Raw genomic sequence first — 27,768 nt, forward strand, 5'->3', positions numbered from 1 at the left:
TCTAGAGCAGGGCCAGGCACACAGCTGAAGCACAGACTTGGTAGCGCGGTGCAGTGTCCCACAGCCCGGGGCTGAGTCTCCGCCCTGCCTCTGTGGCTTGCTGTGGGGCTTAGGACTGGAGGTGTGAGATGTCCAGTCTGGCACTTGGCACTTAGTAGGTGCGTGGTCAGGGGGGATGAAATTAGGATCTTTGCGTGCCCGATGACCAGTGTGAGACCATCCTGACATCCCGGGGGGAGGTGACTTCCCTTTTGAGGTGGGATGTTCCTACTGCTCTCACAGTGAGGAAACTGAGACTCAGGGGCGTAAAGTTGTTAGCCAGAGGTTGGACCTTCAGTCTGCTCAGCTCTGGAGCCTGTCTTCTTGTAGGCGGGGATGTCTCTGGGAGCATGCATTACTGATATATGTCCCACTGGGTCCCTTAGGGCCACCATGGCTACAGATGGAACAGCCTTTAAAAGCTAAATAAAGCAGTGCAAGTAGCAACTCTTGGCCCAAGATTCCAAGATCCAGCGGTGTGTTCCCAGGGTCCTTGTCCCAGGCTGGGGACCAGGAAGCGGCTTTGTGTATCTGAGGGCTGGCTCAGGGTCTTGGGACGGGGGCAGTTCCTACCAGGTTTAGCCTGACCTTTCGCCTCCCACCCAACCAGCCTCATTGCATTCTATTTATTTATTTTGTTACTATTGGTCACTTTGGGCCACTTATTTCAACTGTCCAGAATCTGAATCTCCTTCTGACGTTTGGAGAATTCCCAGCTCTGTGAGCAGATTCTACTTTCCACAAAGGATGCTGGGAATATGAAGCTAGGTTTCCAGCCTCCCTTGCAGCTAGAGCATAGACATGTGACTGGGCTTGGCCAATCAGATGCACCATCCTGGACCCGGAGGGAGTCCATTCTGCCTCTATCCAGACTCTAGTTCCAGGCAGGTCAAGTCTCTCTCCTGCTCAGAATCTTCCATGGCTCCACATTGCCTTAGGATAAAAGCCACAATTATCCCAATGTCCCACAAGAACCTCACCACCCCCGAGTCATCTCCTCCTCACTTTTCCGGTCACGTGGGCCTCCCTCATCTAAGCTCAACACTTCGAGCTCATCTCTGCTTCAGGGCTGTGTGCTTCCTTTTCCTTCTTTTACACAGCTGAGGGAATGGGCTGAAGGGAACTAGGCAGGGCAGAAGGGGAGTTGGGACTGAGGTTGGCCTGGCCTCTGCCTCAGTCTTGCAGGAGTCTCAACCCTTGTCCCAGAAACTTCTACCTTCAGGAAGACAAGATGGAGCCCTTCCAAGAGCTGCAACTGTGTTCACCTCAGCTCAGGCTAACTTAACATTCTCAAGGGCAATGGGATGGCAGTGATGGGGATGATACTGCCCCCAAGAGGATGGAAATTGATTCTTGTGGGGTGAAAATCTCTTAATGTTTTTATGTCTAAAGCACAGATATGCATACAAAAAAAAAAAAAAAAACAACAGATATACAATAGTACATTAGAAGATAGGCATCAAAACTTCACAGGGAGACAGGAAAAAAAAAAAACTGTCTAAATATGCTCCTTGCATGCATGAAAGCATGCTTAGGCACTCAGTCATGTCCAACTCTTTGAGACCCCATAGACTGTAGCCTGCCGGGCTCTTTTGTCCATAGGATTTTTCAGGCGAGAATACTGGAATGGCTTGCCATTTCCTCCTCCAGGGCATCTTCACAACCCAGAGATCGAACCCGAGTCTCCTGTGTCTCCTGCATTAGAGACAGATTCTATACCTGCTTAGCCATTGGGGAAGTCCATACAAATGCTGTTGGGGCAGCAATTAAAAAGAGTTAACTTTGGTTTAACTCAATTCAGTTTAAAACTCACCTAAACTTGATTTGACTGAACCCCTCAACTCAACTCAACAAAACTCACGGCAGTCTAAACTCACACAGTTTAATTCCTCTCATCTCAATTCATTTTGACTCAGCATACATTAACTCTGTGCTCCTCAATTCAGTTTAAAACCCACTTGAATTTGATTTAAGTCAACTCATCCTAACTTAACTCCCCTTCCCTCAACTCAGTTCAGTTTCTCGCAGTACAACTCAGTTTAATTTACTTCAGTTCACCTCAGTTTCACCCACTTCAATTCACTCAAGTCAATTCAACTCAATTTAATGCTCAACTCAGCTCAACTTCACCTCATTTCCTCAACTCACCTTGTCGAAACTTGATTTAACTCCCCTCAGCTCAACTTGGCTCAGGTCACCCACCTCAGGCACCTCAAACACTCACTCCATTTGCCACGCCCCCCTTCACAGATAGCCTTCTGGCCTCTCAGAAGAGAGAGGCCCCAGACTCAGTTCCGGCTGCCAGCATCCTCCCAGTCTAGCTGACATGTCCCTCAACAGGTGCTATGATGGGAGAGCACGGGGTGTTAAGTGGGCAGCATGGGGCAGCCCCTGGGAGCCCCAGATGCCTTCCCATAGGAGGAAGAGTTCGTTCCGGCAGAATACTGGGAGGAAGGACATTCCAGCAAAAGGCACAGCATGTGCAAAGGGCCGGAGGCAGGGCGTTCAGAGAACCGGAAGTTGCTCAGGCTGGGGGCACGATGGGAAGATGAGGGTGGGATAAGAGGTGGCCGGGAACATGCACTGTCTGCTTGAGGTCGCCTGGCCTGGGGGCAGTGGGGAGCCACAGTGGCACCGAGGAAGTCCTCTGCAGAACGTGATTTAAAGGATCCCTCCTGTCGCTGGGAGGAAACAGTCTAGAGGTGAGACTGGACTTGTTGGGCAGTGACTGAGCCAAGAAATCCAGCACTGGGAAGTTGGTGGTGGGGCGAAGAGGTGGGGAGCTTGCTTAAAGAAGGATTTAAGAAATGGATAATACACAATTGTTTGCTTAGTCGCTTAGTCGTGTCCAACTCTTTGCGACACTGTGGGCTGTAGCCCCCAGGCTCCTCTGTTCACGGGAGTTTTTCAGGCGAGAATACTGGAGTGGGTTGCCATTTCCTCTTCTAGGGGATCTTCCCAACCCAGGGATTGAACCCACGTCTCCTGTGTCTCCTGCATCACAGGTGGACTCTTTACCTGCTGAGCCCGATATATAATATATATTAACTAATTTAATCCTTCCAACAACCGCATGAGGTAGCTATTACTATTATTAACTTTATTTTGTAGATGAGGAAACTGAGGCTCAGAGAGGTCAAGACATTTGCCCAAGGCACACAGCTGCTGCTTCTTTTTTTAAAGGAACCCTCTTGTTTATAATACTTATTTATTTTTGGTTGCGCTGGGCCTTCTCTGCAGTGCACTGGCTTTCTCTGGTTGGGGTGAGTGGGGGCTACTCTGTTCCAGCGAACGGGCTTCTCATTGCAGCGGCTTCTCTCGTTGTGGAGCACAGGCTTTAGGCACACAGGCTCAGTAGTTGTGGCATGGGGTTCGTTGCTCTGTGGCATGTGAGATCTTCCTGGACCAGGGATTGAACCCATGTCCCCTTCATTGTCGGGCAGATTCCTGTCCACTGAGCCCCCAGGGAAGTCAGGCACACAGCTTCTCAGGGGCACAGCTGGAATCTGAACTCGGGCACTGATGCTCCAGAGCCTTCAGGAGGACTGAGCGTCCCCTTCAAAGTCCTCCTGGCAGGTCCATCCTGCAGATCCTCACTCCACATAGTAGGTGCTCAGGAAACTCGTGCTGTGTCAGTGTCTGGGGGTTTAGATCATCCTCTCCATGTGAGTTGGGGGGGCCTGTCCCCATTTCAAAGGAAGAACCTGTTATCTTTGTTTTACAGGAGAGGGAACTGAGGCCTGAGGTCACAGAGGCAGGGAGTGGTAGAGCCAAGCTCTGACTCCCCAGTGGGAAAGGGTTCTACAGACGGGCAAGGCCGTCATCTTCGGGGTCTTCAGCCGTCTGGATGCTAACTTCACATGCTCGTGTGCACTGAGCAGGCCCTCCACGTTGCACGGTGAGCTGATCCCACTCCTTCCCTCCTCCTCTTAAACTTCTCCTGCAGCTGCCCGCTGACCCGAGGATGCAATCCAGGCTCACGCTTGCATCAGGGCCTGCCTGGTCCGCTCCCCACCCTGCCCACCTCTCTGACGTCGCCTCCCACCACTCTCCCCTTCTTCCTCCCTGCTCCAGCTTCCTCCAACAGGCCAGTTTCTCACCCCAGGGCCTTTGCACACACACTGCACTCTGCTTGGAACCCTCTTCCCGTGGCAGCTCCATCTCATCCTTTGGTTTCCAGTGCTAATGTCACAGCTCCAGAGAAGTCCTCCTTAAGCCCTTGAGATCAGTTGTTCCCTATCACATCAGCTTAAAAAAATGCCCTACTCCTCTAGGATTCTTATTTGTTTATCATTTATTTCCTCTAGTAGAATGAGCTCTCGTGGGCATGACCACGTCTATCTCGTTTGCTGCTGTACTGAGTGACATCTGGGTGCTTGTGTGCTCAGTCGCTCCAGTCTTGTCTGACTCTGCCACCCGGGGACTCCAGCCTGCCAGGCTCCTCAGCCCAGGGGATTCTCCAGGCAAGGATACTGGAGTGGGTTGCCATGCCCTCCTTGATAAACATTTGTGAACAAATGAATGAGTGAAGAAATGGATGGACACAGTTGAGTACTCTCAGTGCTGAGAAGAGGAACAGAAGTCTCAGGGCCCAGGCTGGGGTCTGACACCTTCTTTCCCAAGGTCCCTGTGTACTGGGAGGAGCCCTGCCGGGGCAGGAGGGCAGGCATGAGGGGCAGGCAGGACTGGGCGAGGCCTCCTTGTTCCTTACTGTTTTCATCCTCTTGGTAATTATGGGCTCAGACACTCCTCGATGCCTTTCCCAGAATAATAGCTGGGCCTGTTATCAGCAGCATCACTGGGACCTTTTCACAAACAGTCATTAATCAGGTCTCACCGCCACCCTGCCTTCCTCTCAGTGGAAACCGAGGCCCAGAGAAGCGAGGCCACTTTCTCAGCATCACACAGCTGATGGGGGTGTGGGGGGTGCTGATGGGCTATTTTTCCCTCAGCTCTCTGGTGTGGGATGGGGGCTTCTTCTCTGTTTTGCCGAGCGGGGAACCTCTGAGTCTGCCATGGCTGGGGGGGCCCTGCCCCCAGCCTTCCCCGAAGCCCTGGGGGCCTTCCAAGGTGGCCTCTTAATCACTGCCAGTTAATTAAGGAGGTTAAACAGCTCAGAGGACCCACGCAGGCCTGCCTGGGGAGAAGGTGGCCTGGCCATTTCGCAGCGAGGCCACTGATACCCAGGCCCCGGCTGGCAGGGTGCTGGGCTGTCTCTGCCCTCCGGGGGCCTGGGGGTCTCTGGGGAAGGTGGCCTAGGGCTCCATCGTGGTGTGTGCCCCCTCCCCTTCTTCAGGTGTGTGTGGGAGGCACTGGCATCACTTAATGAGGCCTCCACAGCTGCCAAGGAGAGCTGGAGGAGTTGAAACAGGTTCTGGGTGAGGTGAGTTTCGTGGGCTGGGCAGAATCCGTGGCTCTCTGCCATGTGGGCACTCCCTGGGGCGGTGGGGGGTGGGCGTGGGACCCCTGCCTCCTCCCTCTGCCCCTGTGGGGTGGGGGCAGAGGACGCCCGGGAGGGGACTGAAGGAATGACAAAGGATGGTGGTCAGGACTGGAGACTCACACTCCACCTCCCCAGCAACCCCGCGAGGAGTCTGCCTCTGGGAACCACACCAAATAGGGCCAGGGCAGCAGGGTCTGGGGTTCCCAAGACATGGCTCACCTGTACGCTGACACTTTCTCTGGCCTCGGGCCTCCAATCTGAGAAATGGGGGTGCTTGGATGTGACGACCTCAGGCTCAAAGCTTTAGGAATGATCCATCCCAGACAGAGCGACCTGACTTGCTGTGTGACTTTGGGCAAGTTGCTTCCCTCTTCTGGGCCCCTGTAGATCCGGCTGTACCCAGTGATGGCGGGGTGGACCAAGTGGTGAAGATGAGTGGTCACTCACTCCTACGAGGGGCACCCAGACCCGCTTTCTCTGGGACACAGGGAGTTAGTTATTCAGTATGCCGCTACCGGTCCTGGGGAGACTGAGGCCCTGCAGTCAGGCCGACGCGGTGAGGCAGGAGGCGTCTCATTGGTGCCTGGGTGCTCCTCGAGGCCAGGCTGCGGGTCCCAGTATCTGGAGAGCCAGCCTCTGTGCATTTCTGAGTCCCGGGGTCCGCAGCAGCACATGCTTAGGCATGGCGGGCCCAAGGCAGGACCCACTGTGTTCGCAGAGTCTGTGTGGGTTGGGGCCTAGCTGGCTGTTTGCCTTCTCCAAGTTTTCTTTTTTAAAGTCACCTTTAGGGAAGTATAATTCTATAAAGGTCACTTTATTAACTGACAACAGAGGTCACTCTTTTTTGGTGCACAGTTTTGCGAATTTCGTTGCATAACCACCGCCGTGATCAAGACACAGATTTCCATCGCTCCAGAAGGTTCCTTGGTGCGCCTCTGTGGTCAGTCTCTTTCAATACCACCACGTGTGGACAACCGGTGATCTCCCCCAGATTTTTATTTTGAAGATTTTCAGTCTTTCTATAAACGTGCAAAAACCTTACACAGAACCGCTGAAGTGCCTTCATCCAGATGCCCCAGCTGTCAGCACTCAACACTTGGCCCCATGGGCGTTCTGGGTCTCTCTCTGCATAATTTTTTGCTGACATGTTTGTAGGTTGCACACATCCTGACCCTTCACCCTAAATACTTCAGCAAGCACCTCTGAAGAGCGCAGGCATTCCCAGGCCCAACCCCAGTGCCATGATCAGGTCCAAGAAAGTTAGCATTGGTCTGGTCACGTTACCTAGTATCCAGTCTGTGTCCAAATTACTGAGGTTGCTCCAAAGTGTCCTCAATAGCTCTGTGTGTGTGTGTGTGTGTGTTTATCTTTCTTGTCTGGACTTTAGTCAAGGATCAGGCCCTGCATTTGATAGGATCTCTTTGGTCTCCTTTTATCCAGAACATTCTCTCTGCCCTGGCTTGATATATAATATACTTAATTTTTTTTTTTGATCACACAGGGTCTTCCTTGCTGCACACGGGCTTTCTCTAGTCTCAGCGAGCGGGGGCTGCCTCTTGTTGCGGTGCGTGGGTTTCTCACTGTGGTGGCTTCTCTCATGTGGAGCGCAGGTGCTCGGTGCTCGGGCCTCAGGAGGTGCAGCCTGTGGGCTCAGTAGTCGCGGCCCACAGGCTTTAGTGGTTCCGCAGTGTGTGGAATCCTCCTGGACCAGGGATTGAATCCGTGTCTCCTGCATTGGCAGGCGGACTCCCCATCCTCTGGAGCACCAGTGAGTGAAAGTGAAAGTCGCTCGGTCGAGTCCAACTCTCTGTGACCCCATGGACTGTCCATGGGATTCTCCAGGCCAGAATACTGGAATGGGTAGCCTTGCCCTTCTCCAGGGGATCTTCCCAACCCAGGGATTGAACCCAGGTCTCCCACACTGCAGGTGGATTCTTTACCAGCTGAGCCACAAGGAAAGCCCAAGAACACTGGAGTGGGTAGCTATCCCTTCTCCAGGGGATCTTCCTGACCCAGGAATCGAACTGGGGTCTCCTGCATTGCAGGCGGATTCTTTACCAACTGAGCTATCAGGGAAGACCTAATATGACTACCAGGGAAGTCTTAAAATGTGCTCTTCTTAAAAGCTGTCCCCGGGATTCTTCATACCTGGGGCTCAAAGGCAAGTCCCAGGGGTACATGTGTGCTAGGCGAGGGGGATGGCTAATGTGGGAACATGGGTGTTCTGAAGGCCTTTTCTTAAAAACTTTGTTTAAAAGGAGAGGAAGGGAGGGAGAGAAAGAGAGAGACAGACAGACAGATAGGCAGGTTCATTGTTTTAGATTCCAGCAACGCTGAAAAATTCAAAGCAAAAATTAAAAAATCACCCAAGTGGAATTGAGGGGGCCCTGTGGCCCAGTGACCATGGCTCATCTCGCTCTGCCTGCCCTGACCATGAGACCTTGGCCAGGAGACTGCCCTTCTTGGGCCTCAGTCTCCCCACCTGTGAAATGGGGTCAACACCAGCCCGTCCTCCTCCCCCCACCTTTGTGAGGATTAATGAACTAACAGAGCGCGTCAACAGCAGCGACTCTGTTAACAGTTTCCTGACAGACATTTCTCTCTGTACCTACACGCATGGGTATATGTGAACACTGTATTATAAAGATCGGGTCGTCTCCTTTTTCTCCCCTCAACAGTTCATCAGAAGCATTTCCCCACACCCCCAAATGTAGCACTCTTCTCTCATTTAAACTTCTTTAAACATTTATTAATTTTTATTGATCGATGATGCATTTATATGGTGCCAAATCCCAGAGGTACAAGTAGTTCAGTAAAGCCTGTGTCCCGCCTGTCCCTGTTCCCTCAGCTCCTCGCCGAGATGTTTTCTTGTTTTGCTTTCCAGAAGAGTCCTACACACAGATAAACAAAAACATATCATTTCTTTCTTCTTGTTTTCCTTATAGATATTAGAAGACCCTACACACTGTTTCTATGCCTTGTTATTTTCACGGAACCGTAGACCTCGGAGAAGGTCCACATAGGTGCATGAAGGACTGTCCTTTTTGCTTTTTTTTTTAAGCCCATTGGGTAGGCCCTTATAGAAATGAACTGTTTAGTGAACCAGTTCCTTATTCAGGGACATCAAGTTGCTTGCAGGCTTTCACCACTACAAATTGCAACAGACAGCCTTGTGCAAGCCTCTGTGTGTCCATGTGCGAGTCTGGAGGATGTATTCCTAGAAGTGGAACTGTGGGTCAGGTGTCATGCATGTTTTCAGCTTTGCTCTGCCCCCATTTTTAATGGCCGCATGGATCCCGGTGTAATTGAACAGTCCCCAGCTGGTGGACACTTAGGTGGTTCCAGTGCGTCTTTCCCATAAGCGACGCCACAATGGACATCTTTGTGCAGCTGTCTTTGTGTGCCGCAGCAGTTGGCTTATGGGGAATTCCCAGGCATCTGAAGGCAGAGCAACAGGAAGCGCTGAGAACAGAAGACTGACCCAAAGGGGCCGAGGGAGCCCCAGGGCCTGCGGCCTGGATGAGGATCCGAGGCTGCCGATCAGACCCTCAGGCTGACAGAGGCCTCTACACTTGTGCTGGTCGAATGTGATCTGGGTCCACAGTGTCTGTCGGGCCCGCCTGAGAGGCTGGAAGAAATGCCGTCCTGGGCCCCGCCCCGGCCCTGTCGAATCAGGACTCGCGCCATCTTTGGCTGGCGCAGCCAAGTTTGCAAAGAGCTGCCCTAAAACAAATCTAGAAACCCCAAGACCCGTTACTAGAGGAGGTGGCTCGGCCTTCTGTCTGGGGCAGACCTGCCGCTTAGAGCTGGCTTCACGTGGGCTGGCTGTGCGACCGGGCGTGAGCTGGGGGCCCCGCTGTGTCCCGCCTCTACAACAGGGGTGAGAGTAACACTCACCTCATGGTTTTTCACGTAACCGTGCGTGGCATGTGCTTGCAGGAGGGAAGTGTGCAGTAAGCGCTGCAGTTGTTGGCGAGGCGCACGTCCTGCAGAGGAGACGCGGCCGTCGGGCCCTCGCTCCGTCTGCCTCTTGGTGTCTCTCCTCTGTCTCATCATCCTTCTTCTGTCCTTCTCTGTACCTGTCTCTCCATGTCCACCTATTTCTCTTTATTCTGCCTCTGTGTCCCTTCTTTCATTTCTGTCTCTTTCTCCCCATTTCTTAGTGTTTCTCTCTTTCTATCTTTACCCTATGGGGGCCATACAGGCTTTATAAGCATCTATGAAAATGCTAAAAACCTGGGGAAATGGGGCTACAAGACAAAGAAACCCCAAACTAAAAATTAACAACAATATGAGGGCAAAATTGTACCATTAAACAAAGTCAGAAATATCAAGAGCAAAAAAATACATGTTTTCAGTGGGACGTGGGGCCCTTCAGCCTGCTTGGTGGTTGGGATGGGGTCTGCCAGGATGCCCGGCCCAGAGCATCGTCACCTTTCGTTCCCGCCTCTTTGGCCCATATGTGGCCTTGGCCCCGGGTAGAGCTGAGGGCTGAGGAGCAGAGACTCTGGTCCTGCGCGGTCGCGGAGCCCCTTCTCTGTCGCACCCTCAGTGTGTGATCCCGGCGGGCACCGCCAGTCAGTGGCGGTGGTCTCGCTCATTCACTGAGCGCCCGCAGTGTCGGATCCCGGTACACCACACTGAATGGCAGAAACCCTGCATGTGGCACTTCTGTCCTAGGGGCTGTGCGTGTGGCAGATAGAAGAGAAGTGAGGGAATAAATACTCAGAGCAATTTCAGATAATGCCAAGTGATGGGACTAGAGTAAAATAAGGCTGGGACTACTTTGCCCCGGGGCTTCCCAGGCAGTGCTAGTAGTAAAGAACCTGCCTGCCAGTGCAGAAGACGGAAGAGACGCGGGTTCCACCCTTGGGTCGGGAAGATCCCCCAGAGAAGGGAATGTCTACCCACTCCAGTATTCTTGCCTGGAGAATTCCATTGACAGAGGAGCCTGGGGGGCTACAGTCTACAGGGCCACAAAGAGTCAGACACGACTGAAGTGACTTAGCACGCTTGTGCTTTGCCCTGGTTGTGGGGAGTGGGATCTGGAAAGGGCTGCTCTGAATTCAGAAACCAGAATGATGAGAAGGAGCTGGCACAGAAAGATCTAGGAAAAGGGCATTCCAGGAGCGGGAACAGCACATGTAGACGTCACGAGGCAGGAGCAAGCTTGGAGCCAGTCATGATTGCAAGCTTTCAGGGGATGCAAAGGTCTCAGGAACCAGACAGTCTTCGCTGAGTGTTTTGAACGAGTCACTTGCACACTCTGAGCCTTTGCTTCCCCCAGTGTAAAATGAGAATGATACAGACCCAACCCTTAGGGATGAGTGAAGATGAAATCGGTAGTGGGCCAGAATTCCTCTATTGGTGTGGGGCGGGGGGACTCCGGAAATGGGGTGTGGGAGGAACACCTGGGAACTGTGGCAAAGCAGAACCACTCTTTGTGCTTGGATTCTCTGGGATCGCTTTTGGGGGGTGACGATGGAGATTGTTTTGGGCTGAGAGCAGTGCTCCAATCTCCCCAGGGCTCAGCCTCTGATTTCAGGAGTTAATAGCTTAAAGCACTCGGCATAATTGGCACAGAGCAAGTAGACAGGAATGGGGAGGGCATTCCAGGTGGGAGGAAAGGCGTGGAGCTGGGAATGTTTAAGGTGTGTTAGGGAAAGAGTGCAGAGACCAGCTTTGCTGGTGGGGAGGAGTGAGAGAGGAGGCTGGAAAGACAGGTTGAGGCCCAGGAGGAGACCTTGAATGGCATGAAAACGAGGGTGGGCCTCAACCTGTAGGCAGTGGGGAACCAGCGTGCCTTCCGGAGTAGCAGAAGCCTTGGAAATGGTTTTCGGTTTTGGTTTGCTTTTTCAGTGTTATATTTCAGACAATCAGAAAAACATTTGAAAGATCATACAGTCAGCTTTTATGCAGCCGTCACTCGGCTGAAGAAGAAAACAGCCCAGGGGAGACGGTGCCTCTGGCCCCTGTCCCTTCCCGGCTGCATTTCTCCTAGAAGCTACTGCGGGCCTGGCTTGGTGCTCGTGATTCCACCGACGTCTTTGTCCTTCTATTGTTTGTTTGATGGAGGTATAACGTACACACAGTACAATACACCAGTCTCAACTGTGTAATCTGATGGCCCGTGGGATCACTACCTGGATCCTGTCACAGGCCGCTCCGAGCCTTTGGTTTTGCTCTTCTCCAACTGCATACAGATGGAGTCACTCTGTGAGTGCTCTTCTGTCTCTGGCGCTTTCTCTCACCCTGGTGGGATGGATGCGTGTTTGTGTCTCTGGTTCCTTCCCTGTGCAGTAGTCCACTGGGTAAACAGACCACAGTTCATATAATCACTGTACTGTCCATGGAGATGTACATTTTTTCCCCCTTGTTTCCAGTATTTCAAATAGCGCTGTTACGAACATTCTCATGCATATCTTTTGGCAGACCTAAGAACACAGTTCTTTTAGTGTATGTTCAAGAGTGAGGCTATAGATGCACACATTTAGTCCTTGTAGCTATGGCCAATTTCCCAAAGCGGTTGTCCAACATTTTTATGCTTTTACACACGCACACACACACACCCCCTTAGAGAGCTGGGGTACTGTTTCTTTATGCTTTTACACACGCACACACACACACACCCCTAGAGAGCTGGGGTACTGTTTCTTTATGCTTTTACACACGCACACACACGCACACCCTTAGAGCTGGGGTACTGTTTTGGTTGTGGGCACGCACACACGCGCACACCCCTAGAGAGCTGGGGTACTGTTTTGGTTGTGGGCACGCACACACACGCACACCCTTAGAGCTGGGGTACTGTTTTGGTTGTGGGCACGCACACACACGCACACCCCTAGAGAGCTGGGGTACTGTTTTGGTTGTGGGCACGCACACACACGCACACCCCTAGAGGGCTGGGGTGCTGTTTTGGTTGTGGGCACGCACACACACGCACACCCCTAGAGAGCTGGGGTGCTGTTTTGGTTGTGGGCACGCACACACGCGCACACCCCTAGAGAGCTGGGGTACTGTTTTGGTTGTGGGCACGCACACACATGCACACCCCTAGAGAGCTGGGGTGCTGTTTTGGTTGTGGGCACGCACACACATGCACACCCCTAGAGAGCTGGGGTACTGTTTTGGTTGTGGGCACGCACACACGCGCACACCCTAGAGAGCTGGGGTACTGTTTCTTTATGCTTTTACACACGCACACACGCGCACACCCCTAGAGAGCGGGGCACTGTTTGGTTGTGGGTCACGCACACACACGCACACCCTAGAGGGCTGGGGCACTGTTTGGTTGTGGGTGTGATTCAACAGATGGTGTCACGTTTGCTTCTGCAACTTGCTTTTTCCCCACTCAGGGTTCTGTTCTCAAGCTCCATCCCCATCGGTACGGCGGCTCGGGCGCATCTATTTATTTTTGGTGTAGGATCTGTCCTGCGGACAGACCACAGTGCTCTCCTGCAAGCTCTCCGCATGGACGTTTAGCTTGCTCCCGACTGGGATGCTCTTTCCGGATTTTCATAAGCATCTGTTCTGTGTAGGGAGAGGCCAGAGGGGATGGGGGCGGAGGGGCGGCTGCATCCAGTCAGGTGGGAGACGAGGAGGAGGGGCCGCTGGTGCAGATGGCTCCGAGGGACGTTTCACAGACTTGGTTGAGGTAGAGGAGGAAGGAACCCAGACCTGGATTCTGGGGGCCAGAAGCCCGGGGCTGAAGCCCCCCTCACACTCTCTGGCTGTGTGACCTTGGGCGTGTCACGTTGCTGCCCAGAGCCTCAGCGTCCTCATCGGTAATTGGGCACCATTCGCCTTGCCTGGCAGGGGCTGAGTGAGCAGAGACATTCAGGGATCAGGGTTTGGATCCATCCGTTAGCTGACTGACTTTGGGTAAATTGCCTCTTCTGAACCTCTCAGTTTCCTCATCTGTAAAATGGGGACAAGAATAATACCCGCCTCCCCATGATTTTGCAACAGTGAAATGCGATTCTGTGCATAAAGCACTTATTGAATGCTCAATAACTGGTAGCTACTCTTTATTATCACTGTCCCTCTTGTTGACTTCTGTCTTTCCCACCAGCTGGTAGGTGCTGGGAGGGCCAGGCTCCCATCTTTTGCCCCCATCTTTCTCTGGAGGTCAGTGGAAATATTTGGAGTCCAGCTACACGTTATTGCTGCATTCTGGGGGCCCTTGGGAGAGCTCAGCCCCATATCAGAGCCTCTGTTTTCTCTTCTAAAGTGGAGCTCCTGGCAGTGCTGGCCGGACCAGGCGGTTCCCCACCAGGCATGTGGTCTCAAAAGGATAAAGAGCTCTAGAGCAGGTCTGATGGAGCCCCCAGGGGTCATGATTTCCTAGCAGGGCTGTGGCTGTGGCAGTCTAGGGGGGAACTCCGAGAGATGGGGGGGCTTGTCACTTCCAGTTGAGCTCCTTTGGGACAGGGACGTGAGAGGGGCAGTGAGAGGAGAGAGGGAGGGGGTCCCGGCTCTGCCGACTGTCCGAGGGTGGGTTTGAGCAGCGGGGCAGTCCAAGCCCCGGCTGTGGGGTGGGCACCCCCAGCCATGTGACCGGGAGGCTGGCATCGCAGGCTGCTGCCCGGCCTCTGACGCCGTGCCTGTGTGGCCCTGGGGGCCTGGCACACCTGCTCTGTGCCCCCATCTCCTTGGCTGTGATTGTCTCGGGAAGAGGCCTTGCTTCCTTGTCTCCTGGATTTTCCGGCCCCCTGGCCCACGTGGAGGCTGAGGCCAGGGCTCCGGGCCAGGGCCGCGCACCTTGACAACCCGCCCACGCCGGGCACAAAGGCCCATTGTCTGGGCCCACGTCGGCGGGGAAGCGGGCAGGGAGCCGCCGCCTTTCACCCAACCCGCTTGTGGTCGCGGGGACTGAGGAGCGATTCACAGAGGTTCCCGCCTCCTGACCAGGCACCTGGCCAGGCCGCCTCCTGGGCAGGCACTCGCGCCAAGCGGGGCCAGCTCCCACCTTGAGCCGGGCCTCAGTTTCCCCCGAGATCCTTGGGTCTCTGTCCTCCCGTCACCCAGCCTGCCGTGCTTGAGGTTGCCGTGGGCACCAGGGCTTTAGGGTTCTAGTTCTGGGTGGTTTGGGGTGCATCTCTTCACCTCCATGAGCCTGTTTCCCCGTCGGTAAAAGGAGCCTTGGAATCCACGACTCTCGGGGTGAAAGGTACAAGGTGATGCCACGGGCAACATTCATCCGGCCGCTCGTTTACTCAGAAGTCCATGCTGCTGTGTTAGCTGCCCAGTCCTGTCTGACTCTTTGCGACTCCATGGACTATGACCCGCCGGGCTCCTCTGTCCATGGAATTCTCCAAGCAAGAATGCTGGAGTGAGCTGCCATTTCCTCCTCCAGGGGATCGTCTGAACCCAGGGATTGAACCCGGGTCTTCTGCGTTGCAGGCAGACTCTTCACCCTCTGAGCCACCAGGGAAGTCCGGAATCCACACAGGGTGTTGACTACGTACGTGACTAGTTATAGAATGTGGGGGGTGCCCTGTGCAAAATTAAATGCAGCGCCTCTTATTCAAAAGGAAAAATTTCAAGATGGTGCCAGCAAGGGAGCGTCTGAACGTGGGGCCCCGTGGGAGGGGCCTGGTCACACGCCCACGAAGCCCACCCTGACTGTGTGCCAGATACCACGCCAAGCATGGGGCACAGCTGATGAAAGAGGAAACTTCTGCCCTCCTCCAACCTGTGGGGGAGGACCTAGGAGCCCCTCAGGGTTTCCGGGTGCCCCAGAGGCCTGCTCCTTCGGGGCCTGCTCACCGGGCCATGCAGGGTGACCGTGGGGTGCCCAGGCTTCCCTGCGAGGCTCCAGGGTCAGTGACCCTCACAACAGTTTGGGCACCCATAGCAGTGATTGCAGACGTTTACTGAGTGCTGGCTCCGTACTGGGGCTGCTTCTGGTGTGGACGTGATGAATTCAGAGCATCTCTGTACTAGCCTTGTGAGGAGGCAGGGCGATGGGGCTCTCTCCTGTACAGAGGGAGAAACTGAGGCAGGGTTTAAACCCAGGCCGCCTGGTGCCAGAGCCTTCTTCTCCCCATCCCACCCTCTGCCGGGGGCCAGCGCTGAGCCAGGTGCCAAGTGCCCGGGGACAGAAGCCCTGCTGGGGTTCGAGGCTGAAAAGGGCGCGGGTGTGCTGGTGGCCCGCCAGCTGCCACCTGGGCTGGCCCTGCTGTGTGGCCCTGAGTCACAGCCCTGTGCCCTGGGAAGCTGTCTGTGCCCCGGGCACCCGTGGGGCCTGAGTCACAGTAGAGCACGCCCTGCCACCCTGCCCACCTCCCGCCTGGGCCTCGGGACAGACAGGCCCTTGGAGCAGGTCCCTAAGTTGGAAAGTCACATTTCTATCCGCTTTCGGGGACACGAGAGAGGCATCTATTTGCAGCCCCAGACGCACATTTCTGCCTTCTTTCCTTGAGCCCAACCCCACCCTTCCAAGCCACCCTAGGATGGATTAACTGGCTAGTGAGTTACTGAGCTCCCCATCACTGGGAGTGTTCAAGGCAGGAGAGCCTGTCAGGGGTGCTGAAGAGTGTTCCTGCATCAGGTGGGGCCTGGTGCTGGAGTGTGTGTTTCCAAAGCCCGAAACTTTATTCACATGCTTACTTTTAAATAGCTCCTGTAAGTGAAAGGTACAAACTCCAGAAAGTACAAAAGAATACGGAGTGAAAAATAAGTCCCCACTCTTCTTGACCCCCAATTTCCAACTTTCTCCCCCAAGAAGCAGCCACTGTTTACCAATTTTTCCCCCAGAGCTAATTTACATAATACAAACAAATTTATAAATTGTCCTTTCCTGTCTCCCTCCTACCCACACAAATGGTAGCCAATGTCTTGCATACATCAGTCTGCCCCTCATTCTATTTTTGTTTTATTTGACAGCTTATCTTGGACCCTGTTCCGGATTGGCACACACAGATCTACTCTATTCTTCTTATCTTTCCACATGGTATTTCTTTTTTTTTTTTCCCCCAAATCTATAACACATTTCATTACAGGGCTTTTCAATCTCAAATTTACCTTTTGGAAATCTTTGCTCTCCTTTTCTCCAGAGGTGGTCAGAGAAAAGTTTTTCAGTTTGCCTGGAAACTATAAGCTTTTCCCACATCTGCAGGGATGCTTTGAGTCTGTTTTGATTGAAATTATAAAAGAAATAAGAAGAGAGGGAGAGAGAGAGAGTGAATGAGAGAGAGAGAAAGAGAGGACTCCTTCCACCCACAATCCCTGCATGTCAAGTGATGGTGATCCATGGTGAACCCCAGAGCATCAGCTCATCTACCCGGAGTGTGGCCAAGCTGCTGAAGGAGGCACCAAATGTGGCACCAGAGAGCCCAGAAGAGAGGATTCCTATGCGTGTGTGTGTGTGTGTGTGTGTGTGTAGGGGGTCAGGGATGGCTCCTCTGAGGAGGGAATATTTAGATGGGGCCATAGGGATGCACAGAGAAGGTGATGGCACCCCACTCCAGTACTCTTGCCTGGAAAATCCCATGGACGGAGGAGCCTGGTAGGCTGTAGTCCATGGGATCGCTGAGAGTCAGACACGACTGAGTGACTTCCCTTTCACTTTTCACTTTCATGCACTGGAGAAGGAAATGGCAACCCACTCCAGTGTTCTTGCCTGGAGAATCCCAGGGGTGGGGGAGCCTGGTGGGCTGCCTTCTATGGGGTCGCACAGAGTCGGACACGACTGAAGTGACTTAGCGGCAGCAGCAGGATAGGGATGCACGGGAGCTCATATGAGACAAATGGAGAAGGGCCTCCCGGGCAGAGGGGACAACATGAAGAGTGACAGTGGCTGGGTGCAGAAACGGCCCCCGGCTCCTATTTAGTGATCACCTACTGTGCGCATGAATCACCTACTGTGCGCGCATGAATCACCTACTGTGTGCACGCATGAGTCGTTGCTGCACATAAACCCCCTCCTATAGACTGTTACCACCCCTCTTCGACCGATGGAAATGGAGATGCAGGCACCGTGACTTGCTCATGGCCACAACGCTCCAGGTATTGAGTGGATTTGAATCCAGGCAGCTTGCACCCTTGGCTATTCTGCTATTCCACAGGTTGAGAGGAACAGCTGGGAGGCCCTGAATTTTCAGCTTCGACCATCTGACCCGCCCAGCTCAGGTCTCGCCCCTCCTCAGAGGCCTTCGGTGGTTCCCCACGGCCCCAGGACTCGCTGTGCCGAGCCATCCTCTGTTCTTCCGGCCAGCGTGGTTGCCGTGGGCAGCACAGGGCCTTGCTGGGTCTGGCCCTGTGTGCTGGGTTCTGCAGGCGCTGCCTAACTATCAGGAAGAAGCCACGAATGCTAATTATGGAGCAAGGGAGTCGTCAGGGGGACACGTACCCCGGCCTGCTCCCACTGGTGGAATTCAGAGATAGCTGGAGGTGGGCCCAGATCTTAAGGTTTAGTGGCCCCAGGCCTCAGGGCTCTGTCTCAGGGGTCACACTTGGGTGCAGCCTCCCTGGGCTCCCAGGAAGAAAGACAGTGAGCAGACCCTGGCCCCAGGGAACCAGGTGGGCTCTGGTCCTGGGGCTTTGTAAATTTCACTGACCCTCCAATGTGGGGATTCACCATCCCTATTTTACAAAGGAGAAAACAGAGGATCAGAGAGTGCAAGTGACTTGTTTCAGGCCACACAGCAAGTCAAAGGCAGAGCCAGGATGTGAATCCTGATGCTGAGTTTGACTCTTAACCACGCCACATTCCTGGCCCCGTTCAAGAGGGTTTTCCAGTCTGCCCCTTGCCAGGGGCTTAATCTCTCTGTCTTACCTGGTCTTCAGGGTCAATGAACCCCTTGCCCTGGGCAACTTGAATGCTGTGCCCAGGACCTCGGGGTGGAGGGGGACCTGTGGATGGCCTGGGTGCTCCCCCACCCCAGGATTCAGGACACAGTGCCCATGTTCCCTCTGGCTTCTCCCACAAGTGAGAGAATAATAGTCGGTTCAAATGTCAGGCCAGCTCTGCTGCCTGTGGGGAGACTGGTTGAGCAGGTCTGGGGGAGGGATGGAGGGAGGAAATTATTAATAAATGCAAAGCAACCTGCCCTGCTGCAGGCCTGGAGATGTGTCTGTGTGTGTCTGTGCAGGTGTGGGGCTGGGGTGCTAACTCTAGGGAGCCCCATCCTGGAGTGGGGGACAATCTGGGGATCAGCTGCAGCCTCCGGGGACGTGTGTGGGAGGTGAGGTGACGGGGGACACAGTTAGCCTCCCTGGGTTGAGGCACACTTCGGCCTCCCTGCCTCCCTTCAGCCCAAGTTAGGAGGGGTCTGCCAGGATCAAGAGGAGGCAGGACAAAGCCCACTCTGGGTCTTCAGGAGGAGCCTCAGTCTGCGCCAGATTTAATTCTCACAGCGTCACACGAGGAGGATGGTGTTTTTATCTGCAGCTGACGCTGTTGAAGAAACTGAGGCACAAAGGTTTAAGTGGATTTGTACTCAGCGTGTTGGGTCGCAGCCTGACTGCCCTTGCTGTCCTCTCTGCTGGGAGTAGAGGGCTCCCCCTTCCCTGGAAGAGGCCCCTATCCACTCCCTCAACATTAGCACACCCCGGCAGGTGGGAGTTGGTCTGGAGCATCTCTGGACCTCAGTCTCCTCATCTGTAGAATAGGCACCAGGGTTAGGGCCTCCAACCAGGGGAGGAGGGAAGGAGACATCCTTTCTTTCCTCTCTTCTCCAGCACCCCCTGCAATGGCTGCCTGACAGTCACGACCCCAGGCAGCTCCCCAGTGGGTCTTCCTTGACCCCTCAGGTGCTTAACGGCTCTGGTTCTTTAGGTGGGCTTTGGCAAAATCTCTCTGACACGTGAGTGATCCATGTACATTTTGCAGGAACATGGCTTGAATGGTGGAAATTGAGGCCGAGTTTTGGGGAACAGACTTGGGGGTATGCTGGGAGCCTGAAGTGGGCCTCTGGACGTGGGACTGGCTGACACCCGGATTGCGTGCCACCAAGCCCCGGGACAGGCCACGTCTGTGGGGACCTCTGGGGCGTCCCCTCCCTGGTCTGCCCCGATGGGCCGATAAGACCCAGCCTCGGATGAGGCTAATTACAGGCCTCCGTGGTGGCGGGCAGGCCAGTCATGAGGTGGGGGTGACTCAGAAGATTGCTCCATGAGCAGGGCGGGGGTGGGGGCCGCCCATCTGCCCCTCACCAGGCTGGCCTGAGGAGGCCTGAGCACCCGGGGAGGCTCTGCAGGGCTAGTGGGTGCGGCCAGGTCGGGGTCTCACCCCTGGGCTTGTGACCCAGGCCCTGTGCCACTTGACATCCCTGGGGCTTGGCATCGTGTCAGGGCTGGCTGGGTTTTCCCCTTGCTCAGTCCCGGGCATTGGCTTCTGGGAAGTGGGAATCTGGCTTCAGAGGCATCAGACGCCTTGCAGATTTCCTGAACCACAGCGGCAGGGCTCCGGGAATCCCAGGGGAGCAAGAGGTACAGCCTCAAGCATGCGTGGACTCCAAGAAGCCGCAGATGATGGTTTCTAGAACCAAATGTTCCCAGGTTCAAGGATTCACATGTTAGCAGGTTTGCAGAATTACAAATATGTAAGGGAATTGGTTACAATTGGTTCCAGAGAATTCATACATTCTTTGAGCAAGAGATTAAAAAAAAAAATTACAACAGCTGAAGAATTTAGGCATAAATTATCTTGGTGTCTTCAACTGGCTCCCATATGGGTCAGAAAGGAAGAATAAGACAAGAAAATAAAAGTATAAATATCCATCTTTCTCGTTCTATCTAGTGAGAGGGAGTCAGTGTTGAAAGCGTTAACCACTCAGTCGTGCCTGACTCTTTGTGACCCCATGGACTGTAGCCCACCAGGCTCCTCTGTCCAGGGGCTTCTCCAGGCAAGGATACTGGAGTGGGTTGCCATGCCCTCCTCCAGGGGATCTTCCCGACCCAGGGATCGAACCCATGTCTCCCACATCGTGGGTGGATTCATTACCATCTGAGCCACGTCAATTGACTGGTGAGATTGTAGGCTTTCATGGCCCCGTGTTTTCTTTTTATTTATTTATTTATTTTCTATGCATTTAAAATTTGTCAAAATAAAAAGCTGGGCAAAAGGTAAAATAGAGCCTGGAATTAAACATAAACTGTAGCATATTGGGTTACACAGCTTTGGGGATCTTCAGTATTATGACTTTCTAATCTACACATCCCTGATTGTCTTAAGGCAGTGACGGTATTTTTAATTTATACACTTATGCAGAGCACCTCCTGGGGGCCTGGATTTTCTAAGGGCTTCACAAATGTGAACTATTGAGTTCTTAAAACACCGCAGTAAGGGGTGTGCTGTCATGGCGCTCATTTCGCGGGCGAGGAGAGCGAGGCACGGAGCGGGGGCCGGTGTCTGCCATGTGCCAGCTGCTGTGCTGGGCCCCCGGGCAGAGCGGCAAGCAGGACAGACGCGTCCCTGTCCGGGCGGAGTTGGCAGGGCACACAAGTAATAAACTAACGCTTGAGACGGCCCTAAGTGCGAGGAGGAAAGGAAGCTGCTCTGATGGCAGGCAGGCGGGGAGGCTCCCTCCCTTGGAGATAGCAGGAGGCCGCTCTGAGGAGGTGGCGTTTGAGCTGAGACCTGAGCAAGGAAGGAGGCTCCCCGGGCAGAATGCCCGCTGTCTGCCCAGGCTGTGCCTTCTGCCCGGAGCGCCCTTCTCTCTACTTCTCTGCGCCAAACTCCCACTCCCTGTTCCAGGTCTGGCTGGGCAGACTCCTCCTCCGGGGGTGGGAGGTGGACTGGAGGGGGGCTTCCTTGACCTGAGCAGGAGCCTGTCCTCCAACCCCTCAGCTGTCTTCTTTCCTCCCTGTTGCCCGAGCAGACCTTAAATATAGTGGCTCCATTAGAATCAGTCGCACCACCCGCTCGCCAGAGATGGAGGCCCAGAGAGGTGAAGAGACCTGCCCAAGGACACACAGCTAGCAAGCGCAGGAGGGGGTCTGCCCTGGGCATTTACAGGCTGCCTGTCGGCCCCTGCTTACCTGCCTCCTCCACTCAGAACCCCAGAGGTTAGCTCTGCCCTCAGGGGAAGGCAGGTGGGACCCGAGCCTCTGGGCCCCCAGAAGCACCCTGTGCCCACTGCTGCTGTCCGAGCCCCAGGGACCCCCAGGAGCTCACCTGGGGCCAGTGGCCCCCTTCAGCGGCCCTGGAACGGGTCCAGACTCTTTGCTCCCCTAGCTGGTTCCCGGCACCGACGGGCGTAAGGCCAGGCTGCCCGCACACCTGGCTCCCAGCTTGGTTCCCAGGGCTCCACCAGGTGGCGGGGACAGCGAGGTCCTCAGGAGGCTCTGTCTGAGACAAGGGGTGCGTGTGCACTGTGGGGCTCAGCTCCCCTCCCCCAGCTCTCTCACCAGTGGGGAGCTGAGTGGAGAGGACAGAGCCCAGGCACTGGGGCCCCAGGCTGAGCTCAAGGCCAGCTCTGTCCTTTTGAAGGCCCTAAAGCCTGGGACTCCTGATCTTAACTGCAAAATGGGCACCATAAAGCCACCGTTGGAGGATGAGACAGCAGTGTGGTGACTGGCACACAGTTCAGTTCAGTTGCTCAGTAGTGTCTGGCTCTTTGCGACCCCATGGACTGCAGCATGCCGGCCTCCCTGTCCATCACCATCTCTGGGAGCTTGCTCAAACCCATGTCCATCAAGTTGGTGACGCCATCCAACCATCTCATCCTCTGTCGTCCCCTTCTGCTCTTGCCTTCAATCTTTCCCAGCTTCAGGGTCTTTTCCAAGGAGTCAGTTCTTCGCATCAGGTGGCCAGAGTATTGGCGCTTCAGTAGATGCTCACCAAATGCCAGCTCTTTGGACTGCAGACTCCGCTGCCGACGAGTTCTATGACTCGTGTTTCATTTGCTCATTCATTCCACTAGGATGTACTGAGACCCTACTGTGCATCAGGTCCTGGGCAAGAGGTCGCGGTCCAATCACAGAACAGACAAAACAATCCCCGCCTTTGGACAGACAGTGCGTGAGTGAGCGAACAGCATCATTTCAGACCGTGGTGCCCGTTTAGGAGAAACACGGCAGGCTGGTGTGACAGACAGTGGCCAGGGGCTTCCTGAAGTAGGGTGGTCAGAGAGTGTCTCCCCAAGAAGCAGCTGTGACCTGAAAGAGGGCTATTGATGGTGAAGCAAACCCCAGAGGCCAGGGCCCTGAGGTGGGAACAAGTTAGGGGCTCCAAGTACAGGAAGGTGCGTCAGAGCGAGGGAAAGGGAGAGGGTCGGAGGAGGAGGAGGCGGGTGGGTCCTTCAGGGCCTCGGAGGCAGGAGGACTCTGAATTTCATTCCAACGGTGATTATTATAAACAAAGGCTGCAGTTATGAGCGACTACAGTATACGAAGTGCAAACTCATGGTGATTCACTTCCAGCCCAGAGCCCGGGCCCTCTGGAACTGGCACCTTAGAGAAAAGCACCTGCCCACCCCTCCCTGAGCTTTTCTGTTTTCAAGAAATACAAAGGGGACAGGTCATCGCAGTCTGTTAGATGGGAATGTGAGTTTGTCAGCTGGGAATGTCTCTGGACTTTGGCGCTTATTGGGAGAGTCGGGAGCGGGGGTGCTGGGAAGGGGAATGGTATCACCTGCCCCAATTTCAACAGCGCCTGTCAAATGGGGAAGGCTCGGCAGACCAGCTGGTCCACCCCCTGACTCCCCGATGAGGAACCTGAGGTCCAGACGAGGGGAAGTGAGTGGCCAAAGGTGACGTTATGAGTCAGAGGCAGACGCTGGACTTGAACCCAGGCCCCCTGACTTCCAACCCAGAGCTTCTGAGAAATGGGTGTCTTGCCAGGGGCTTCCCCTTTGCTCTTTCCTCCCAGACAGTGTCAGCTGCCCTCGGGGCCAGGGGGAAAGCTGGGAGCAGGGGAGGGGGACGCTGGGAGCAGGGGTCCAGAGGGGTCAGGGGTCGGGGGTCGGGGGTCGGGGCCCACCCTTACTCGATCACAGAGCTTCTCATCCGCAGCACCGCTGACATTTGAAGCAGATCATTCTCTGTCGTGGGGAATGTCCCGAGTGGAGCCTTCAGACCACTTCTCAGCTGGACACAGGGTCCTGGGAGGGCCTCTTAAGGTCATAGAACTGGAAAGAGGGAGGGGAGAAAGCAGTTTAACTCAGAGTTAGTGATGACTCCTGAGGGTTCAACCCACAGCGGCATTTGCGGGGTATTCAGCTTAAACACAGACATCAACAGGATGAATTAACAAAGAACTTCTCCTGGGTCAGGAGGACAGGTCCTTTGGTTTCAGGCGCAATTTCCAGACAGAAAGGGTGTCAAGTGGAGATGAACAGGCCATGTTCTGGAAACGTGAGGTCTGAAGCTCACAAGTTGGATAGTAAAATAGAAAAATAAAGCTCCTGTTATAGAAGATGCGTCAGTTGGGTTTGGACAAAGTCATTCCATGACTTAGACGAGTGTATAAGGGACTTCCCCGGTGGTCCAGTGGTTAAGACTCTATGATCTCAATGCAGGGGCCTGGGTTCCATCCCTGGTCGGGGAACTACGATTTCACACACTGTAGCTAAAGATCCTGCCTGCCCCAACTCGGATCTGGCCCAGCCAAATAAATAAATAAATATTTTAAAAAAGAATGTGCAAGAGACCATATTGGAAAAAGATACTAGTTTTTAAGGATGACTTTATTTTTTACAACCATTTTAGATTTACAGAAAAATGAAAAAGATAGCACCCTACACCTAGCTTCTTCAACGATGGACACTTTAACGTTCGTCTAGCGCATCTGTTACGGTGAATGCACCCGTGTTGATGCATTATTATTAACTAAAGTCCGCAATTTATTCAGGTTTGTAAAAATTTTTTACCCAGTGTCTTTTTCTTCTCTGTTTGAGAGTCCCATTTAGGATTCCACATCACATTTTGTTATCATGTCCTTTAGGCTCCTCTCGGCTGTGACGGTTTCTCAGACGTGCCTTCTTTTCGGTGAAGTGACAGTTTTGAGGAATACCTGTGACGTTTTTCTGTAGCTGCTCCTCTATGGGCAGAACCGGTTGGCTGTTTTTGACACGGCTAGGTGGGGGTTATGGGTTTTGAGGAGGAAGCTCTCAGCAGTAAAGTGCCATTTTTATCGTATCACATCAAGAGTGCATACTGTCAACAGGATTCATTGCTGCTGATGCTGACCTTGATCACCGGGCTCAGGCTGTGCTTGTCGGGTTTCTCCACCGTGACGTCATGCTTCTCCCCCACCCCCGCCCGCCTCGACATCGTGCTCTTGGGAAGCAAGTGCTTGTGCTCAGCCATGTCCAGCTCTTTGGTGACCCCAGGGACTGCAGCCCGCCAGGCTCCTCTGTTCATGGGAGTTTCCCAGGCAAGAATGCTGGAGTGGTTGCCATTTCCTCCTCCAGGGGATCTCCCCAACCAGGGACTGAACCCGTGTTTCAGCGTCTCCTGCATTGGCAGGTGGATTCTTTAACCACTGAGCCACCTGGGAAGAAAGGGAAGAAGGAAGTCACTCTGTTAGCCTCCACCCAAGGAGTAGGCAGTTACTGTCTGCTGTAAAAATGATTCAGAGTTCTTCTGCCCACATCTGTCTGTTCTCTTTTACATATCGGTTTATTCAGTCGTATTAGCATGGACTCCTGGCTATTTATTTCATTTATACTCTGAGTTATAATTCAATACTAATTCATCTTGTTATTCAAATTGTTGCCGCTTTGGCCAGCAGAAGTTCTTTGGGTTGGTTCCCTTGCCCACTGATGGACCCCCATCAGCGTAGGTTTCTTTTCTTTTTTTTCTTTCTTTCTCTGAGCATTTGCTGACTTCCAGTGCCACCAATGTGCGAGGCTCGTCTTGTGTATTTCTTGTTCCAAACTTAGACTCAGTCATTTCTCCGTGGAGCCCTTGTTCCTCTCTGGAGTGTGGTGTTAGAAACTAAGATGCCACGAGGGAAGTCTCATCTGGGTGCCATGCGTGTCCACTGCTAGTGGGTGGCATTTCTTTTAGGCCTTCTCAAAAGTAACAGGAAAAAAAAAAAAAGCATTGAGTTGGCCAAAAAGTTCATTTGTGTTTTTCATACCAGCTTACAGGAAAATACAAATGGACTTTTTGACCAACCCAATATATGTGTAAATATGTGTCTATTTACTAACTCATGTATATGATTTTATCTACAAATATTTCTACATGTGACCAGCTGTATCTATATTTCACTAGACATGAGTTCATACTGATATCTCCAGAATCCAGTGTGTTTTACAATGTGATTTGAAATAGTGATGAGTCACTATATTGATAATGATAATCATCAGTGCCATTTACTTTGTGCTTACTATGTGCTACTTACTTTCTAAGTGTATAACGAGCATTATCTCCTTTAGGCTACTTGTCAGCCCCAGGCCCTAGTTATTCCCCTCAACCTCATTTTACCAGCGAGGTATTAGAGGCACAGACAAGTCAGGATCTCGCTGAAAGTCTCCCACGCAGTAAGTGATGGAGTCGGTGTCAAACCCTGGTTCAGTCATGTCAAGCATAAAGTGCATCCACATCTTCCGTTACAGAGCGTTTATATACAGCCAAAAAGAAAGGAAGAGACATTGTCTTACCCTTTCGACTGGTTGATATAGTATTATATTTCAAAGACATTTCACGTCAATGTCATGACTTCCTTTGAAGCCAATACAGTATTTTGGATCTCAGACTTTTTCTTCGTGAAGTTCTGCTGTATCTGAGGACGGACAGATGAAAGAGCTCAGGCACATCCACCCAGTCGCCCTGCTGGGCCGTCCTCAGGGTCTCCCTCCAGCCGGCCTGGTGGGAAATTTGCAAGGACACAGAGTCTTCAGGGAAGCATGTGCTAGGCGGCTCAGATCCCAGAGGGCCCGAGGAAGGTGGAGAGGGGGCGTGGGTGCAGGGAGGAGTCGGGCGGCCGTGGCATTCTGACCCCCAGGGGTTCCTGGTGTCAGTCTGGTCCGACCTGCTGGGCATCTTCAGAGGGGAGTCTTGGACAGGAGACTGCCCTGACCCCCAGCGTGGCCTGAGGGCAGCCCAAGCCCCTCCCGCCTCTCCGCATGCAGGCTTCCTTCTCTCAGCGGCCCCACCCTCCTCCAGCCCAGGGCCAGGCTGATGCTGCCTTTCCCAGGAAGCCTTCTCTGCCTACTTCACCGTCAATGATGTCCCTGTTCTTGGAGATTCCGGGCCCAGACTAGGGGTCTCCAGCGAGGGGCTCTCAGACACGCTTCCTTTTGCCTGCACAGTGCTTTCTAACATTTTGATTTGGTAGCTAGCGTTGAAGGGCAAAAGGTTTCACAGGAAAACATGGACACCCAGGTTCTCTTACAAAGGTTGAAAGCTTGGCAGCCCTGAACTCGCATCCCCCAGCTGGTTCAGCCCGGTGCCTGGCACGGAGCAGGTGCTCAGCCACCGCTGAAAACATGAACAGGCCAGATGCATTCGGCTTGGAACCCTGGCTTTAGAGGCAGATGGGATCGACTTTCAGCCCGTCCTTTCTGGCTGTGGAACCTGGGGAGGAAACGGTTTCTTCTCCCTCAGCCTCAGTTTTTCCTCATCTGGAGAATGGGCTTGAAATAAACCTCATAGGGTGGTTGTGGTGTTGAAGTGGACTAACACATGGGGTGGGCTTAGGACGGGGTAGGCTCTCAGGGAGCCTGGATAAATATTTCCTTTTCTTCCTTCTTCCCATTTCCCAATGACCGCATTCGCCACCTGTTCAACCCACAAATGCCTACCGGGTGCCGGACACACGAGCTCTAGCTGCTGCCCTCCGAGAGCTCCTCTTCCTGGCCTAGGTGAAGAGAGAGCTGTTTCATTCATGCGCACATTCATTTACTTATTCATTCACCTGTACTGCAATTCATTGAACACCCACAGTGTGCCAGGAGTTATTCAGAAGACAGAGGACACAGCAGCAAACAAAACAGACAAAAGTCCCTGCCGTTGTGGAGCTGGCATTCTGGTGGCCGCTCAGGGACCACGAAACAATACAGGGTCAGGCAGCACTGAGTTCTGTGAAGAACGGTCGGAGTGATGGACGTGCTGCTGTGGGCAGGGAGGGAGAGAGCCGTGTGCCTGGCTCCCTGACTCAAGAGCATTCCAGACAGAGAGGACAGCAAGTGCGAAGGCCCTGAGGCAGGCACAGCCTGGGTGCTTGCAAGGCAGTGAGAAGGCCAGCGTGACCAGGGGACAGTGAGGTACGTATTTCCGCGATGTGCGAATTCCTCCCCTCCCTCTCTTCCTCCTTTCCTTCCCTTCCTCCTCTCTCATTGTTTTTTTTTTTTTTTTTTTTTTATAGTGAGTCTCTTAGTTTTGTAATC

At 53.6% G+C, this 27,768-nt stretch overlaps 1 long non-coding RNA gene across 3 annotated transcripts in view; it reads left to right on the plus strand.

Moving 5' to 3' along the window:
• The first annotated feature begins 2,688 nt into the window (after window positions 1-2,688).
• The window catches only part of LOC133259886 (uncharacterized), a 37,602-nt gene continuing 12,522 nt past the window's right edge, over window positions 2,689-27,768 (plus strand). Inside the window, exons 1-2 of one of the 3 annotated variants that reach the window (XR_009740564.1) lie at window positions 2,689-5,422; window positions 6,338-27,645. This is a non-coding gene — a long non-coding RNA (uncharacterized LOC133259886). The other 2 variants (XR_009740566.1, XR_009740565.1) reach the window with 2 other exon arrangements.

This window comes from Bos javanicus, chromosome 13 (assembly GCF_032452875.1).
Source record: "Bos javanicus breed banteng chromosome 13, ARS-OSU_banteng_1.0, whole genome shotgun sequence".
Classification (NCBI taxonomy): domain Eukaryota; kingdom Metazoa; phylum Chordata; class Mammalia; order Artiodactyla; family Bovidae; genus Bos; species Bos javanicus.